We start from the raw sequence: 19,556 nt of genomic DNA, 5'->3' as shown, positions 1-19,556 counted from the left end.
GATATGGAACTTATCCCTACAGTTGTCCTCCATGCCTAAGAATTAGAAAGGGGCTAATGTAAAACCATTTTTTAAAAAAAGGAACCCAGGAAATTATAAGCCACAAACCTAAACGGTTTTTAAAAGGTTTAGACATTCATGGAGTATAAGTCTGTCTATGGCTACTAGCCATGATGGCTGTGAATTACCTCCAGTACTGGGGGAGTATGTCTCCAAATACCGGTGCAAGAGGGGTGAGTGCTGCTGGACTTAAATACAGCTTGTGGGTTTCCCATAGACATCTGGCTGGCCACTGTGAGAACAGAATGGTGGAGCAGATGGATTTTAGCCTAATCCATCAGGGCTCTTCTTGTGGTATTAGGCCATCATAAAGCTGGCTGTGATTTTGCACAAGTGTCACCGGGGGGGGGCAGTGATTGTGAAGGGACTAAGGGACTGTTCTGTCATGACAGCAGTGTTTCATTTGAACCATGGCTTGGCTCTGGGGCTTTTTCCAGTGCCACTTTCTATCCTGCAAGATGTGAAGTAGAACCAACACAGAAGACCTTTGGGCAGGGACATGATGAATTTCCCTCACCATTAAATAACCATGGTGAGTCTCTAATGTCTAGGCCTGATGACACAGCTTCAACTTTGAGTTCTGGTATCTAACCTGCATGGAAGAAAACATCCTCTGGGGCATAAAGGGATTGTGGAATATGGGCAAAAAAATGACCTACTGTGCTGTTCTAGACAAAATGGCGGGCCCATCTTTGTGCCATCTACCAGCCTTCTGAGTTGACCTCAAGGCGTGTCACACAAATATATTGAATTGGTGTAAGATTGGAAGTCTGTACAGAATAGAGTTAATGGAGCAGAAGATACTGCTGGCGACTCCCTTAAAAGTTCTGGGAAAGTTGTCAGGCACATTTTTTGTTCAGGAAATTACAGGCGATGTATGTCTCTATGGGAACTGACTGTAGACTGATAAATGGCCTAAGAAGGCTAAGAAAAGATTGAAGAAGATGACTTATCCTTGTTCCCTTTAATCAGGGCAAGGAGGAAAGCTGGCCAATTTTCTGCAGATTCCAAGTGTGACACAGACTAAGAGAGAAAGCAGATTTTTTTCCCTGGCTCTTTAAGCCAGCAGCATTTTGGGGTACTGGCTACCTTCCACCAGAAATCTGATATGAGGCAGTGGATTTGGCTGTTCGCTGGAATATTTAATCTATTCAATATGTATATTTGAATATAAACTCAAATATTATACAACACTATAAGCCTCCAGTGATCTCCTCCCCCTAAAAAACAATCCTGGGTGAGTACTGCACCCCAGAAATTTCTTGTTCGTGAAAGAGAGTGAGCATAACAATACGCACTAAGGACTAAGTCTCCCAGGACTCAGTGGGACTTGCTTCTGAATAAACATAGGATTGCACTGGCAGACATTTACAGATAGCCCCCTTGGCCCTCCAAACTAAAATGGCTACTCATCAGGAAGAGCAGGCCAATTCTGTCTCCATGTCTATTCTGGCAGCACTGTTACCGGACCTAATATCACCCACAACATCAGGGGTTCGTGCAACTGTAGAAATGGACTGTAGTCCACAAAAACTTATGCCATACAACATTAGTCATCAGTCTTCTAGGTGCCACAAGAGTCTCTGTTGTTTATGTTGATAAAACTGCATTTATAATGGAGATTTTGTGATGTATTGAACTACTGTATATTTGCTTGGAAAACTTTTTATGATACTCCAGGCTTACCGTTTAAGAAATTAAAATAATTTCCCAGTTAAAAAGCTAGTTTCCCCATGGCAACATCAACACTTCCCTAAACAATGCAATGACTGGATCTTTGTTTCTCTTTCTTGTTTTGGGAAATCAAGAAGTTTCCTTGTCAATTACAGCATTTTGATGCAAACAGTACAACGCCATAGCAGAACAGTTGATTTATTTCATCTTTACAGAGCTTTGTACGGCACATCATACTGTGTATGATATTTCACCTCAATCAGAGCATTATTGGTATCCATCTGTCTCAAGAGACAATGGAGTGTGCCTCCAGGGGTGAGGTCAAACAGCTGTGTTAGCAACACCAAAGTGACCTCCCGGGGCTGCAAGCCTAGGTGTTGTCTATGGAGGTCCTGGGCTGCCCAGACAACAAGTCCCCCCTCTATGACTCCCTGATGTGGTCCAAAGGAAAGCAGAGCTATATGTCTGGCACCAGCTTGGCTGCAGGAATTGCCAGAAGGAGGCAAACAAGTCTCCATCTAACCGTCCAGATTTGTGTAGAATTTACTCCTTAGCCTTTTCTTCTCCTGAAGATATCCCACAAGGCAGCAGAGGTTTAGGATCAGAGTTTTCCTTCTCTTAGATGGGCTACTTTCCCAAGTTGGAGAACCCTATCTGCCCTCACTTTCCCTGTATAGCACATGCAGAAACCGCCTTCTTGACCATTGGACCCACAATTGGTCTCGTCTGCTCAACCTGCTGGAGCCTGTCTTTGCATGCAGAGGAAGACCCTAACTTACCAAGTGTTTGAGACACATCATTGAGCTATGGGGACTATCAGAGCATTAGTTTCCAAGAAATTTACCCCCCCCCCAAAAAAAAAAATCCCTACCAAAATTATCTTAATAAACACCACCACCACCTTTTCCCACTGTGTCTTTTCTGCCAAAAATGAAGTTGCTTTTCCTTCTCCTACATACCAAATTGAGTTAAAATCTCTTAACTCCATCTTGACTTATCATATCCACATGACACACATTTTTAAAACTATCAAAATGCCAGGCCATTTTATTCTCTTTAAAATAACATTTTATTCAACAAGAAATCAATACTTTACTTTTTATTATTTCATGTGCATAGAATTACTCAAGAGCCTAATGTGCATGAACTAACATATGTTCATTAGAAGCAAAAAACAAAACAAAACAGGAAAAGACATTGATTTAATCTCCTGGGCGGTAATAGACAAGACTGCTCAAGCATGCCATGTCAAATGCCAGCTCTTCTCAAAATCCATGCCAGGTTTTCCTTTAAGACTATGGGTTTATTTTAGTCTGTGTGCAATACACTGTAACATCATTACCTCACAGCTCATTCATCTACTGCAATGAAATGAAACCTCACATTTACATGTAATGATAAAAAACAAAACTTCCTCCTCTTTCTTCTCCTCTCAGTGCAAGGAAGGTGACAGTGGGAGGAAAATCTCCCTAAGTACACCATGTAATTCAATTGTAATAATATCCCCATGCAGATCACACAGTGAAGTTTAAACTAGTGGGTGTTAAATTACAGTCCAAGGAGGCTAATTAGGAGTTCTTCACAGACAAGATAAACAGTGTTGAACAAGTTCTTCTGAAAAACATTCATGCCTTAGGATTGCCAGGTCATCTGCAGCTCAGACCCTGAGACTCAAAGGACATATCTAGTGAACACTACCACCTCATTCTGCTTAAGTGCAAAAGTTCTTTGCAGCCTTTTGAGCTAGTATTTGTGGTTTTTGCAAGTTTACTGCCACCAAGCCATTCCATCCGCAGACTGGGCCAGTCCTAGACTAAATGGTACCCTGGTAAAGAAACAGATTTGGTGTGCCTTTCTGAATACCTTCTTTCAATGCATTTGTTGCCTGTTTAATAAATTTGATGCACCATTTGTAGACATCATTTATCATTGACAATAAATTTGCAGGAAAGGATCTGATCACAGATGACTCACACAGTTTTTTTTTTAATGGGCATAGATGCACATTTCTCATGGATTGAAATAAAAAAGAGTTGTAATGAAATCATGACTGTGCAGGTTTGTGTTGCCAGCTTTATAACAGTGATCATGAACTGTCTGTATTATTGTTTCAGCTATTGAGCGGATAGGCCCACGACAGGCACCCCGTCTGCTCAGCACCCTAGGCAGTTGTCTGGGTTGCCTGCCCCTAAATTTAAATGAGTGGCTTTCAAATTATTGCAGGCTCCACATCCAGTGCCCTCCTACAGCTAATGCTTAAAGCCTCATTCACACAATGTTAGCCACAATCCATACTGATCCTGCAGTTTCTTGACAAATACTGCTATTTTCCCCCTCAAACCAGGTTCACTCCGATTAGAAAACTTGGATGCAGTGCAAGCAGCAAAGTGAACATACCCAGCAGCCATCACACAGGCACAGAGTACAGTTTAATGAGTATAAGTTTGTGGGGTTGCAGAGGTGGGGAAACAAAAATGTCCTGTGCATCAGGTAGAGAAATCCCTGTCCCCTCTCTGATGTGAAACGACTCCATGCAAATGTAACCTGCAATGCAGGGGGACGGGATCACTTTGCTGCATTTTAAGCCACTAATGGCAACCCTTCGTTTCTGTTTGAAAATGATTCTGTCCATGGATTGCATTGTTACATGTCATCCAAATCTCCAAGCGGTGCAAGATTTCAGGGGTCCAGGCACTTACCCAGGATTCATGCTTTCCTTGGAAATGAGGCACAGTGGAGACTGTGGTATCTTTATGATATAGGGTTTATTTACACACACACACACACACACACACACACACATATATATAACCTGAGCCTAGTATAGAGAGGTTCCTATCATTACACTCTGTGTGGGTCCTGTTTGTCGCATGGCTGCCATGTTGGAGTCGAACCGTCAGCCCACATTGTGTTGTGACTATCCCCACCCCTCCCAGTTCTCCATCCTGCTGTGTTTAACAGACCAAAACAATTTTCCTCCAGCCCACATCAGGCAAACTTCAGTCCTAAAACTAAACTCTCCTTGTCTCTGCCAACTATCTCCCTCTGAGCTCAGGCAGGGGCTGCTTCCAAGAGCCATCTAGCTTAACGGCCCATCATCCTGCCATTTGTTAGGTCAGCAACTTGGCCATTACTAAGTAATGACCTCATGAAGAAGCTGGTCTGTGTTATTTTTGACACCAAGAATTCAGAGGTATGCTTAAATTCTAATGCTTTACTGAATCCAGAGATTTAGGGGAGTCTGACCCCCCTCCAAAAAAACCCACAACCTCATAACAATATGCTTGATATCAGGCACATCCCCACATAGCACAACACAACCAACACCACAATTCTGCTACAATCTAAAAGCAGGACATAACCAGCATGCGGAACAAATAACTCAATTGTCAATCACAAATATAGGGCTGGTACAACCAAAGGACCCAAACAAACACAAACAATGGATAAGATCTGTATCTGTATCTGATCTAAGATGTGTATCTGAAGAAGTGTGCATGCACACGAAAGCTCATACCAAGAACTAACTTAGTTGGTCTTTAAGGTGCTACTGGAAGGAATTTTTTTTGTTTTGACTATGGCAGACCAACACGGCTACCTATCTGTAAATGGATAAGATAATCACTCACTTTTTCCCTACTTCCCTACTACAACCAGTGTGGTACAGTATAGTGGTGTGTGGTGGGGAGTGAGACACCTTGTCAACGACCTTGAGCTCTTTGGAAGAAAGACTGGATATAAATGTAAAAAATTAAGCAAAACAAAACCATACATAACATATACCCTTTCCCCTGCAATCTTTCTCTCAGTACAAGATGATGGAGGGGAAAACAACACAAAAACACTGTTGACGTGTCCTCAGTTTCTAAGGTGTCCAAAGGTATTTAGCTGGCCCTTTTTCCAAACAAAGCATTGACTAGCTGGTGACATGACATATGATATCTCCAATTTCAAAAAATTAGCTAAAGACAAGAAAATGTGTATGAAATAAAGCAGGCACATTATGATTTTCAATACTGATTTTCACTTTTCTCTTCTTGATTCTAAAGCGTGCGGCAAAGAAGTTCGAGAATTAAATGTAAGCAGGAATTCATTTCTTGAAACTGAACTATTATCTTGAATTCATTTCTTAAAACTGAACTGAACTCATCAAACAGCAGAAAATAAGTTAGGTAGCAATCCTATATACATTTACCTGGGAGTAAGTCCCATTGAACTCAGTTGGGCTTTTTTCTAAGCAGGTATAGGATTGCATTGTTTGACTTTGTTCCTGGATAAACCTACACTGTAGTTAATGCACTGCTCTTTTTAAACCCCACAGAAATGCAGTGGGAATACTCAGTTTAGGATCAGAGGAATGAAATGAATCTCAGCAGGAAATGCAGCACATCGTTTCTGCTGAAGTAATATAAAGCTGAGAATAAAATCAACTATGCATTTTACCTGTGTTCAAACATTCAATAATCCTTTGTTGAATATAATGCTGGTCAGAATGGTAATACAAAAGCCCATAAACAGTTAATTATTTTCTTCTGGAATAACTAAAGTTAAACACAAAGTAGTTTTCAAAACTGGAAAATTTTAACTTTGTTAATATTTCTCAAAACTTCTGACATATTAAGTTGATTTCTCCCTTTGTACAGTAAAGAGGATTTTTCGTGTTCTGAATATGTTTATTGGTTTGGTAAAAGAAGGAGAAGCAAAAAAGAAATTGAAAGCAAAAGACATAGAGTAACCCTCTCATTCATATTCATAAGACATATATAAAAGAAAGCACACAGAAAAACAGACCCTTTCTTTAGAGAGACAGCAAAGCATGTCAACTTGCTGATGGCAACTGAGGCCACCAAATTTCTATCAGCTCTATCTATATTCTGTCCAAATTTCTATCAACTCTATAACTCACCCCATGGTGCCGAGGCCAGCTCTGCAGCTGCAACAAAACTCAGAACTCTCTGATTTTGCCACTCCACCCCATGCCATACGGATTCTTACTACAGGGAAGCAAGTATGAGCTCAAGCTTCCTGGTTTGTCTCTCTCCAAGCAAAACAGGAATGGCAAGTTGGTTATGTTGGTGTCAGCAGAAGCAAAGTCATCTTTCTCCAGGACCCTCTCAGCATTAAGCATTGTCTGGACTAGGATGCAGGAGGAAAATAGCACCTACTTCCCCAAGCTCCAGTATCTCTCTCCATTAAGGATGGCTCAGAGGAACCCAGAGATGGAAATGGGCCCTCAACCCATTAACTGGTCCAGTGGTGGGCTTGCCCATGTGCAGCAGATAGACTTTTCTCCCCTGTTGCTATCCTGGGGTGCTAATAGAGTTATGGTGCGGCACAGCCTTTGCTTGCCTGATGGAAGCTGCAGTACAAAACATCTGGAGGGTACCAGCTTCCTGAAGAGCCAGCAGAACAGTTCCCAGAATTCTCTGAAACAGAGGCTCCAAGATAGCAAACAAGTTCATACAGAAAGTGTCTTCTGAGCCCTGTAAATTAGCTGGTAGGTTATTACGTGGATGTTTGTGTTATCAACGTAGATTTAGGGTGGTCACTGTAATCATTTATATTTTACATACATTTAAGCTTTACACATGATTATCAGAGCCTTGTTTGTTGCATTCATTTCCTCCTGACCTCACTTCTTGCGTGTATGTGTGTGTGTGTGTTTATTTACAGATAGAGATTTATTTCAAACACACACACCTGCCAGTTTAGGATAACACTTCCTGAGTCTGATTTGATAATATGGACTCTAGAATACAAAAGCTTGTGCCACAATAAACATGTTTGCTTTAAAAGTACCACACTCCATGTTGGGTTTGCTCTAAGCCAGAAATAGCTGCTCGTCCACACTACCTTGCCATCTCAACTGTCCATCATTACCATTCATACTTACAGATAGGTAGCTGTGTTGGTCTGCCATAGTCAAAACAAAATAAAAAAATTCCTTCCAGTAGCACCTTAAAGACCAACTAAGTTAGTTCTTGGTATGAGCTTTCGTGTGCATGCACACTTCTTCAGATACCAGAAGAAGTCGTATCTGAAGAAGTGTGCATGCACACGAAAGCTCATACCAAGAACTAACTTAGTTGGTCTTTAAGGTGCTACTGGAAGGAATTTTTTTATTTCATTCATACTTAGACACCCTAATCCAGCTCCATTGACTGACACTGAAGTTCCTGTCAGTTCAAGACGACTTGTCAGTCAGGACCAACTCATCTAATGATTTTTACTGGCAGTTAAGCACAACTAATTCTATTTGGAGCCAGCAGGTGCGCATGTGCAGCCAGCCACATCTCTCTCTCTCTCTCTCTCTCTCTCTCTCTCTCTGTGTGTGTGTTTCCTTAAAAGTTGGCTTTCAATAACCAGAGAGGCAACAAACCCCCTTTCCCCTCCCTGCCCCACAAACCTCAGATTTCCCACGTGCAAATAAAAGAATAATGGAATTGCAGAGTTGGAAGGGACCCCGAGGGCCATCTGGTCCAACAGGAATAACAATAACAACATGAAATAAGTTTCCAAAACTTAAACCAGGCTTGCTGTTTGTTTGTTGACAGAACCTCTGTGTTTTTAACAGAACGAACAACGAATGAATCTTTATTTGCGTCAGCCATCGGCCATAGCAATAAAACAACAATACGATATACAAAGAATAGAAATAAAAAGTCAATTATATAAAATACTTTTTAGGGTTTTGAATCAATAGACAAATAGTGGATCTTATTCTGATTGCCTCAGCTAAAAACTTTGCAACCTTTGCTGTCACCTGCTCATCTTGATCTGCCAAGAGAAAGGACACTATGATAGTGGTTGGGCGACCCGGAATGGGCAATAAAAGTGTTTTAGACAGAAATTCAGCTGGTGAAAACCTCCATGCCAAGTCTGTCTGCCGTGCACCTGTAAGGAAGCCTCTTCCTCTCACCCCAATAGAAATGGTTTTTGTGTGAAAAGCACACGGTTTCGCCTTTTTAAAGGATAAGGAAACATATATATTTATATACCTTCATGTCTCGGGAGTGAAGCTAGGTTTCAGGGAACGAGCTAGATGGTTTTCCCGGCTGCTTAACGGGTCCTCAGCTGCTTATGCGCTCCGTCTCTATGGCAAAGCGAACATTTCCCTCGGAGGCTTAAAATTTCTGCCGGCAGAAGCTCCCCCCGCCCCAAACCCGTCACCGCCACGCGCTGCCTCTCCAGCCAGAAGGGAAAGTTTCACAACGAAGCTCGAGGTCTTCGGGGATTCTTTCCTCCCCACCCCCACCCCCCCCCACCCCCCGCACGCCCCGATATCCTTATCGCCTGTGATTCAGTCCTGAGTTGCCTGGTTGGTGTTGCAATGGTTAAAAGGGGGAGGGGTGAAAGGGGAATGTCGTGACGTGAGAGAGGAAGTCGGGGTGGAGGGACGAGAGTTGCAGCTCGGACTTTTTCGGCATGGAGGAAATTCCCTCGCTGGGCGAGCCGGTCACCGGGACGTTCCCCACCCCGCTGAGTTGCCGGAAAACCCGGACCGGTGCCCTGACGACGGAGAGGACTGCTAGTCAAGGCTCCAGGGGTGCTTTTGTTGTTGTCCTCGATGCAAATAGCGCTGCACACCGGTCGTTAAAGGCAGTCAAAAGATCTGTTTGTTTTTAGAGACCTGCACGAAGTTCTTTATGAAAACCGGAGTCCTTTCGCTTTCCATTTTGGATGGACTTTTGCTTTCTGTGGGAATGGTAACTTTCCTAGGCCGGGCGTGTGTGTGTGTGTGTGTGTGCGTGCCAGCAAGGATCCACTGGGTCTTTAGGAATGTCTCTCCTCTCCAGCCAAGGTTGTCAACATGGTCAATAGGCTGGTCAGAGTGAGCAAAAAAAAGGAGAAGCGAGTGCATTTACTGGTTTTGAGAAAATGCTTGCAGAGCAAGAAGTGGTATCCTGTAAATATTCCGTTTGATTTTTGAAACTAAAATAAAGTAACTCTGACCTTGGCAGTGACAAAACCTGGCCCAACAGGAGATAAAAGAAAGTTATGATCATTTTCTTCAGGGCAATTGCCTCTATCTAGCTGTCTTATCTATCTAAAGCAGTGTTTCCCAACCTTGGGTTTCCAGCTGTTTTTGGACCACAACTCCCATCACGCCTAGCTAGCAAGACCAGTGGTCAGGGATGGTGAGAACTGTAGTTCAAAAGCAGCTAGAGACTCAAGGTTGGGAAACACTGATCTAAAGCCACCTACGTGTAGTGTGGTCAAGTGTTGCTTTGGAGTACTTTGCGATATATGGTGCTCTCTCATTCATAACTTTACACTTCTGTATAAAATTCAGCACATCTCTACGACCCACTGGGCTTTTCATCTAAGTAGTCCCCCTCTCTCCTTTAAGGGTTCATAACACTGAGAAGCCTTGTACAGAAGCTGACAGATAGCCAGCCAGGACTGGGGATGAGGATGTGGCAGGAGAAATAATGGAACCAGTTCCCTCAGAGCATGGCAGGAAAGACCAGTGCACTATGAAGTTACCACCAAAACAGGAAGAGGGACAGGTGTGGATGGGCCCAGTTCCTGTACCACAAGACTCGGGCCCAGCCGTACTGACGGTCATTCCCAATCTCAGTACGGCAGCAATGATGTCCTGGGGTGCTTTGTTCCCTTCTCTCAACCGGACAGTGACATGCAGGCAACCATAAAGGCATTCCACGTCACAGGGCTCAGATAAACAGCGCAAGAAACACGAGCCCTTTCTTAAAAGTTCAGCCGTTGAAGGCACCTGCATGGCTTAGGGGATCTGACTCATTTTGAGTTGGTGGATATCACAAATCTATCTCCAACTTAGCTCTCTAGATTCCAGAGCAGTTACCAAGCAGGATGTTCTGCCCCAGGGAGGCCAGATCTGCCTACATTTCCATCAGCAGTTCTGTACCTCTGGGAAAATATTCATGAGCGCTGGATTGGAGCCAGTAGGTTTGAATGGATGAAAATGTCTGATGTGTGTGCTAGAGAGCTGGGGAAATTGATACAGTGGTACCTCGGGTTAAGTACTTAATTCGTTCTGGAAGTCTGTTCTTAACCTGAAACTCTTCTTAACCTGAAGCACCACTTTAGCTAATGGGGCCTCCTGCTGCCGCTGCGCCGCCGGAGCACGATTTCTGTTCTCATCCTGAAGCAAAGTTCTTAACCTGAAGCACTATTTCTGGGTTAGTGGAGTCTGTAACCTGACGCGTATGTAACCTGAAGCATATGCAACCTGAGGTACCACTGTACACTCATTTAATTTTATTTATTAAGTACGGTATATTTATATCTCACCTTATCCATCCTATGTCGTTTCAAGATGGGTTTAAGCAGTAGTCAGTGATGAGGAAAGGATTGGCATATTAGACTCGCACAACCAAGCACTTGCCAGTGACTGAAATCTTCAATCAGTTTACATTAAAGCTAGAGTTAAAAGTATGAAGATTTCCAGCAACATGGTTTTCAAAGCATACTGGATAAAATACCCATGGCAACTGGGGTATACGTGTGCATAATCGCACTTACGTCAGGGTGTACCATACCAGCTTGAGAAAGCAGCCACAGAATTTTACAGCCTACTAGCATCTACACAGGCTTGCATACATCTCCTGAGCCTGTTTTTGCAGAACGAGCGCCAGCGCCAGATGCCAGAGGCAGATGCATGAATTCATTGTGGAGCCTCTTCCCCGGGACTTCCCTCCGCCTCCTGCCTCAGCACTGCCTACAGCAGATACTGTGGGCATGAAGCAAGCGTGTGTGAACCTCTGCCCTCTCCTGTCTGAGTAAGCGGAAAGATGCCCAAGATTGCTGCTACCCCTTCGCAAAGATGATCGTTTTGAAACTTTCCATGTAGCCAGGAAACGCTGAGTGGGTGAAGCCTTCCCGTTCTCTCGAGAGATGCTATATAATTACATCATCGGATTGTGTCGATGCACAACACCGCCGGCCTTAATCGCTTTAAGCTACTTGTTCCAAGGAGCAGATACATTTCATCATTTGCAGTCCAGTCCTATGCAGCTAGGTGTGCCTGTCCACTGAAGTCAACTGCCTTAGGGATGCCTTGCTCTACACAGGATTAAAATGTTCAAGACAATCCTGCACACGTTATTGTGGGAGTAAGCTTCGAGCTCAGTAAAGGAAATACAGAAAGGATTAGACTACAAGAGTACATTACACATGTTAAAGGCAGATCCTGAAATAAGTGTGTTTGCTATGGCCACCAATTTGGATGGCTTTAAAGGGGGATTAGACCAATTCAGGAAGGATAAGACTGTCAATGACTATTTGCCACGATGGCTGCCTCCATGGTAAGAGGCATCAATGCTTCTGAATACCAGTTGCTAGAAACCACAGGAGAGGATAGGGCTTTGGTGCGCATGTCCTGCTTGTGAGCTTTCCATCGGCTTCTGGTTGGCCACTGTGAGAACAGGATGCTGAACTAGATGGACCATTGGCCTGATCAGCAGGATCTCCTTACATTCTTATGAGCCAGGAAGGATCTAAAATGACTACCCATTGAGTATTAATCAATACAGTGACTGGGAAGAATATGTGTTGGGGGCTGTGAATCAAATTCTGAGAGCAGAACACAATGTGCCCAGTTGGGCAGTTCCAAACCAGTTAAGGGCTCTTCCAGGGGATCTGTTTATTGAGCATTCATCACATGCTTGCACAAGGTTTGATTGAATATGGTTGTGATTGACTATTCATTCTGATATGTCTTCTGGGAAGTTGTATAACAATTAGCATTTATTATGCTCAAGCATGCTGACTTGCTTGTGGGCTGTTCATATATCTCCCCATTAATCTTTCGTTTATTCCACACTTTTGAATGCATTTTGCTTTTCCTTTCCAAACCCTAAAAAAGTCTGGTAAAGGGGGGGGGGAATGAGCTAAAGCAACAGGGCACTTTAATCCACTTTCATTGTGCAAACCTAAATATGTTGGTATGCACTTGAATCCCTCCTGCAAAAAACATAACAGTCTGGAGGGACCCTAAAATTCCCAAACCTATCAAAACAGTCATTTTGTTGTATGCATTTGCCCTGGCATATCCAGATGCACCAAAGGTAATGCACAACAGAACCTTCCTTTTAAATGTGTTGAGAAAACTGGTTATCATGTTAGCTTTTTGTACCCATTGGATTTCAAAGATGAACACAGGCAAGTAGCGTTCTCCTTTTCTCCTCCAATCAGCCCCAGGCAATATGGGCAATGGGAGCTGACATCTCAACAACACCTGAGGAAGCACAGCCTGCCTTTATCTGTGGTGGAGTAGCAACAGTCCACAGTGTCAAATGATACAGCCCTTGCCTCAGCTGTCTGGTTGCATAGCTTAGCCTTGGTGCTCTCATTAGCGTTTTAGCTGTCAGCCTTCAAACTCAGGTCCCTGCCTCATGCTCTGTGAAGTTAAAATGCTAGGGAGAGGACATAGCTTAGGGGTCTTGCAGATACCTTATATGCAGAATGTCCAAGGTATCTCTGATTCAAAGGAGCTTTAGGATCAGGGGTGGGATGGCCTCTGTCTGAAGAGCTGCTGTCAGTTGTAATAGTAGGCAATAGTATTGTGCCCACTCAATGGACCGATGATGTGACTCCATGTGTTATGTTTTGCTGAGTACTAAGGCCCACCAATTTCAGTGCAACTCACACCCAAGAAGGGACGTGGGTGGCTCTGTGGGTTAAACCACAGAGCCTAGGACTTGCCAATCAGAAGGTTGGTGGTTCGAATCCCCTCGACGGGGTGAGCTCCCGTTGCTCGGTCCCTGCTCCTGCCAACCTAGCAGTTCAAAAGCACGTCAAAGTGCAAGTAGATAAATAGGTACCGCTCTGGCGGGAAGGTAAATGGCGTTTCCGTGCGCTGCCACGTGACCCGGAAGCTGTACGCTGGCTCCCTCGGTCAATAAAGCGAGATGAGCATCCCAACCCCAGAGTCGGTCACAACTGGACCTAATGGTCAGGGGTCCCTTTACCTTTACCACACCCAAGGTAAGTGACCATAGGATTGCTGTCTTTAAAAAAAACTTCACTCTGCTCCACAAGTAGTCAATATGGTGCCCTCCATATATTGCTGGACTCCCGACTCCCATCAGTCCCAGCTAGCATGGCCAATGGCCAGAGATGATTGGGACTTGTAGTCCACCACATCTGAATGGCACCATGTCAACTGCTCTACTCTATGCTAAGCAGGAGGCAGAGTCGCAGCACAAGGTGGCAGAACTATTTGGAATTATGTTTTCTACGGAGCAAGGAAAGATCTTGAGAAAGAACTGAGGGGAAAGAGAACACTCAAAATCATGAAAGCAGCACAGTGGCAGAGCCATAACTCCTCGATCCAACTCCGCCTGAGTGCTTGCAGCTGTGGAAAAATCTTCCTTATTTCAAGTGGTAAGAATTTGTTAAGTATGACAAAGTACCTGACCTGTAAGACAAAAGCACCTTTCATACGTAGCTGCAAAATTTGGCAAGAGTGGTGGGAACGTTGCTAACCTTTCTGGATTTCTCTCCTGCCTGTCAATGTGTGTGTATAAGAGTTACCCATTTATGCCTCCTACTTGACGCTTTTATAAATCCTTCATACTTCATTTCTGTGAACGGCTGCTTCAAAATTACTTATACTTTCTCCTTTCACACTTCCAGTGCCAAGAGAAACATAATGAAAATAGCGCAAGAGCTTGTGTGTGGAAAGCACCAGTCAGGAAAAAATGACAGAAACTGGGGGGGGGGGGGGATAGAGAAGACCAGCAGCTAATTTCTCTTTAATTTCTCTTCCTAAAGCTGAACCAGGCAGAAAGAAAGGGCATGCAAAAGACAAGGGTGATTCACGCTGATGAAGAAATTTAGAACCGAGATAGTTGGGATTAGATGAGTGGGTGCGAGGGCGATGTTCTGCTGAGTTCAGACATGCAAAACTCTCCTTGGCGCTAACTACTTAAAGCCTATTTAAGCTCAACCAGATATGAACGAGCCCTAAAAATGAATGCATAATACTGTGTATTCATGTTGGTGGTTCAAATCCAAAACACAAGGAGGAAAGGGAACGTTGTTTGACCTGTGATGATAATATTGCTGCAGTTATTAGGAGAACCACACAACAAATGTTGCTGGAATACACTGCTTGCTATTTAACAGGGTTAATCTTGGATTTATCCATTCATGGGCATCCCAGATTTGGTTGCTGTAAATCTTAAATCTCTTGGGAGCCCCCTCCCCCACCTCATAAGCAGAAATTCTACTCTTGGTAGTGCTCTGAATGTAGTACTGTCAGCCTAAGATCAATCAATAAAAGACCTACAGTAACATAACTGGTTTGTGATTCATGAGACTCATGACTCATGAAAGTTTTTCTCACAGGTGGGGAGGGTGCTGTTGCACTCATGTTCTGCTTGCGGGCTTCCCATGAGCATCTAGTTGGTTGTTGTAAAGAACAGGAAACTGGATTAGATGGGCTTTGGGCCTGAACCAGCAGTCTTCTTAGGTTTCTATTTTCTAAATTATAAGGAAAGTGTCACCTGTTAATAAAACTCTGTCAGACTTTTTATTACTTGTGTGTGGCCCCTGATTTATTTTTGGACCCTCCACATCATCTGCAAAAGAGGATACACATCTGCATAAGACATGCTGTATGCCTTGATTGATTGATTGATTGATTGATTGATTGATTGATTGCAAATTGGATCCTCTTTTGTTAATAGAGTGGAGGGTCCAATCCACATATTGTGTACTGAGCATTCGAAGTTCTGTTGACACACCTGATGGGGAAAAGTTAAGAACCTCCCCCCTCCCCCCCCCCACCATACACACATACAAATTTAAGGTTCAGGAGCTTCATTTTGTAAAACAAAAGTGGTCTTCAAAAAGAATCAGAGCAACATGTAATGGGTTAGAACTTGACTAACTACGCATCTTTACTCAGAATTAAGCCCCAGTGAGTTCAATGGGACTTACAAGTATGTATGTATATCATCACAACCTAAGGCGGTTGAAAATAAATCACCTTGTGAAAAGTTAGTTCCTGCTGAAATCAATATTGTCTGGATTCAGTCTGATCCGAGGAAGGATTCTTAAAATATTCTAGAGGGGTAGCAGCATTACTCTGCAGCAGCAGCAGCAGCAACAACAACAACAAGCCTTGAAGCTCCCTAAAGACTAAGAAATGTGTTATAGGATAAACTTTCATGGACTAGAGTCCATTTCATCAAACATATACAGTATTATCCTCATTGATCAGGCTGTATAACTTTTGTTTGCAAATATCAGGATTGACAGGAAGGTGTAAATTGAAAATACTATATCCTTCAAACTTTGGGCACTTTCTTCCATCACCGACTGATTGCTGGGTGACTCTTAAATGAATATAGGTTTGATTTTATCTAAACAGTACAATAATGTTGTCAACAAAGCACCAAGAAATAAAAAAAGATTGCCATACCGCCCCATCTAGTGGCTAATTTTAGGTATTGCAAGTACTTTTGAGACACTTTTTTTTTTCTCCTCCTTGCTTGGAACTCTGTGAAGGGGGAACTATAATGTCTAGAATTATTCAAGGGAAATCCATTGAAGGACCACAATACCTCAAGGACTACCTCTTTCCATATGAACCTACCCAGACCCTGAGATCATCTTCTGAGGCTCTACTTTGTGTGCCTCCACGAAAGGTCTGGAGGGTGGCAACACGAGAACAGGCCTTCTCTGCAGTGGCTCCCCGTCTGAGGAATGCTCTCCCCAGGGACTTTGCCTGGCACCTTCATTATGCACCTTTAGGCTCCAGGCAGAAACGTTCCTTTTTAACCAGGCCTTTGGTTGTTCTGATTTACATCCTATGGCAATTTAAAATGTGTGTTTTTTGGGGGGGGTATTGTTTTTATTTTGATTATGTATTGTGCAGTTTTATATTTTGATTTTATTTTGTGAACTGCCTTGAGACCTCTGGGTATAGGGCAGTATATTAAGCAAACAAAAAAAAAAATCTGAATGTGGTTTGAAGATATAGTGTGCGTGCAACCTGTATAGAACTTCCTGAAAGCTTTTCCTGTCAGTTGATGGCTGTCAACTTTTTTCTTTTTTTAAGGGAAATCCTATTCGGAATAAGGGAATTTCCCTTTAAAAAGGGAAAATGTTGACAGCTATGTGTCAGTTCCTTTCATCATCATTTTTCATTCATGCATATCTTCTTTTGTACTGTCTTAGAGCCACAAAAAATTGTGTCTCAGCAGGCTGTATGGTACACAGATGCACAGCCATAAAGAAGAAAGTGCGATCATTGTTATTACCATCACCACAAGCCAGGTAGAAAACAAGCATATCTGGGTATGAGCATCATATATTTTGCTGGAGGATGGAGAAAAGCAGGAGGCACAGGCGAAACGAAACATAAACATGGGAAATTTGAAGACAAGCAGCACTTGAATAAATGTACAGTGGTACCTCAGTTAAGTACTTACTGTAATTCGTTCCGGAGGTCCGTACTTAACCTGAAACTGTTCTTAACCTGAAGCACCACTTTAGCTAATGGGGCCTCCTGCTGCCGCCGCGCCGCCAGAGCACAATTTATGTTCTCATCCTGTAGCAAAGTTCTTAACCTGAAGCACTATTTCTGGGTTAGCGGAGTCTGTAACCTGAAGCGTATAATAATAATAATAATTTATTATTTATACCCCGCCCATCTGGCTGGGCTTCCCCAGCCACTCTGGGTGGCTTCCAACAAAATATTAAAATACCGTAATACATCAAACATTAAAAGCTTCCCTAAACAGGGCTGCCTTCAGTTGTCTTCTAAAAGTCTGGTAGTTCTCCTTGACAACTGATGTCCACAGGGCGGGTGCCACTCCGAGAAGGCCATCTGTCTGGTTCCCTGTAACTTGGTTTCTTGCAGTGAGGGACCACCAGAAGGCCCTCGGCGCTGGACCTCAGTGTCTGGGTAGAATGATGGGGTGGAAACGCTCCTTCAGATATACCGTATTACACGGTATCAGATTAAAACGTCCAAGAGTACTCAGGGCCAAACCCTTAGTTATAAAATTGAAAGGCAATGATTTGATCGCTCTGCCACTTTTGAAATTTGCATCACTCACTTTTCCGGTTATGGGAATCACTTTCAGCAAATGATCAAACTTTCAAAACAAGTTAATTGCTAGGGACTGTGGTGTTCTGCATCATGGTAATCAATGAGAGGAGAACAAGGTGTGTCTCTTGCAATATTAAGCATTGAAAAATTATGGTACGGTGAATCTGGAGAGGTAGTAAAGATTGCAGGTAATTGCTTGATATCCACCATTGCAGCTGGATCTTAAACTATGCCCAAAGCAATACTGTTTTCTTTCAAAAAAGGGTTTCTACTTTTGCAGGAAACCTTGTAAAGTAAATCTACATGTTAAGAGAAAAAAATAATAGCCTTCCGATTTCAACCTTTTAATTCTTTGCTTGCATAACTTATGTTCATTTGTGTACATTTTTTTTTTTACTGCTAGATTGTTCTTATATCTCATTTCAAAAGAATATTCAGACTGCTAACATTGACCCCAGTTCAAGATATTGTCATGCATTTGGACATCTTGATTTCTGTGTCTAGGCCTTTGGCTGGAGAACTAATGAATGGGCAAGAAATCAAATTGTTTTCTCTACTCAGACTTCTGAAGTGGGGTGGCCACATCAAAACTGCATAGGACTCCTACAAAGTTTGTTTTTTAATATCTATCTGCTTTTGTAGACTGAGGTAGCCAACAGAAATATAGCAATAAAATTCATATAAGGGATATAAGGCAGTGGTTCCCACTTGTTTAAGTACTGCAGACTTATTATGGGTCACTATTTTGTTATTACAGTATTTTACAAAAAGTGAAGCTCCACCTCCAGATTTCATAGTATCATACTATGGCGTCTTCTACTAAATTTTTCATGGATGCTGTCCAGATTACTGTTTACAGATTATTTGGAGAAGTGGGTCAACTGTGTGCATGTTTGATACTTTCCCATTTGGGCTGTTTCAATGGTTCATGCTAGATTTTTAATTTTTCCTTTATCACCTTGTGAGACTCAGACTCCACTCTCCCATTTTAGATATTTCCTCTCTGTTACTACCTGAACTAATTTTCCATTTGGCTCCTCCTGGATTCATCTCTCTTGCTTTCCACCCTAAATCCACAGAAACCTGTTCCTCGGATCCCAGCTTTCGATTGATAGCTATAATTCTTTCCCTCACCTGTTTAATCATTAAATTAAATTGCTGAATAGGTGGGAAACTCCCATTTAAAAAAAACCAGTTTAGACTAGTGAGAATTTTAGGGAAATGATGCAATTTAAGGATCAAAAATAAATGTGCTCTATTGGAAGTTATCAGCCTGTTTCCGTTAGCTAATTGTTCTTGTGTGATTAATATTGTCCTTCAGATTAATTTTCAATTGTTTCTTTATTTACAGGATTTTTTCCACATTTCCATAACCACCCATATAGTACACGTTATCTCAAATTCTTTTTTACAATTTATTTTTATGCTGCCATTTTATATTTCATTTATACATTCCTTTCATTCTTACTAGTTCAGCTATTACTGAGTATATATGTTTTCATGAGCCAACTCTGGTTTTTCCTAGTTTCCACTTAGGAATGAAATTTTCTGAAAATCTTGACCTTGACAAAACGCAGATATTTTTTACTGGTTCTGCTAAAAGTAAAAATCATGACTGCATCTTATACATTTAATATAAACATATTATATGTATATACTGTACACTCCAAGTTTCCTAAAGTGATCAGCAGATAAACAGATACATACATCAATGCATAAAGTTGTATAAAAATGCAGTATACTTGTATATTAATTTATAAAATTATGCTACGGAAAT

The 19,556-nt window shown here is 42.4% G+C and overlaps 1 protein-coding gene across 1 annotated transcript in view; it reads right to left on the bottom strand.

Annotated features, from left to right (window-relative positions):
* NFKBIZ (NFKB inhibitor zeta) overlaps positions 1-8,881 on the bottom strand; it is a 35,231-nt gene extending 26,350 nt beyond the window's left edge. Inside the window, exon 1 of the mRNA XM_079974378.1 lies at positions 8,733-8,881. The gene's annotated coding sequence lies outside the window, so the exon portion shown is untranslated. The remainder of the gene's footprint in view (positions 1-8,732) is intronic.
* Positions 8,882-19,556: the final 10,675 nt, after the last annotated feature.

This window comes from Podarcis cretensis (assembly GCF_951804945.1).
Source record: "Podarcis cretensis genome assembly, chromosome: 4".
Lineage (NCBI taxonomy): Eukaryota > Metazoa > Chordata > Lepidosauria > Squamata > Lacertidae > Podarcis > Podarcis cretensis.
The sequence above is the reverse complement of the archived record's forward strand: the minus strand, read 5'-3'. Positions and strand labels throughout refer to the sequence as shown.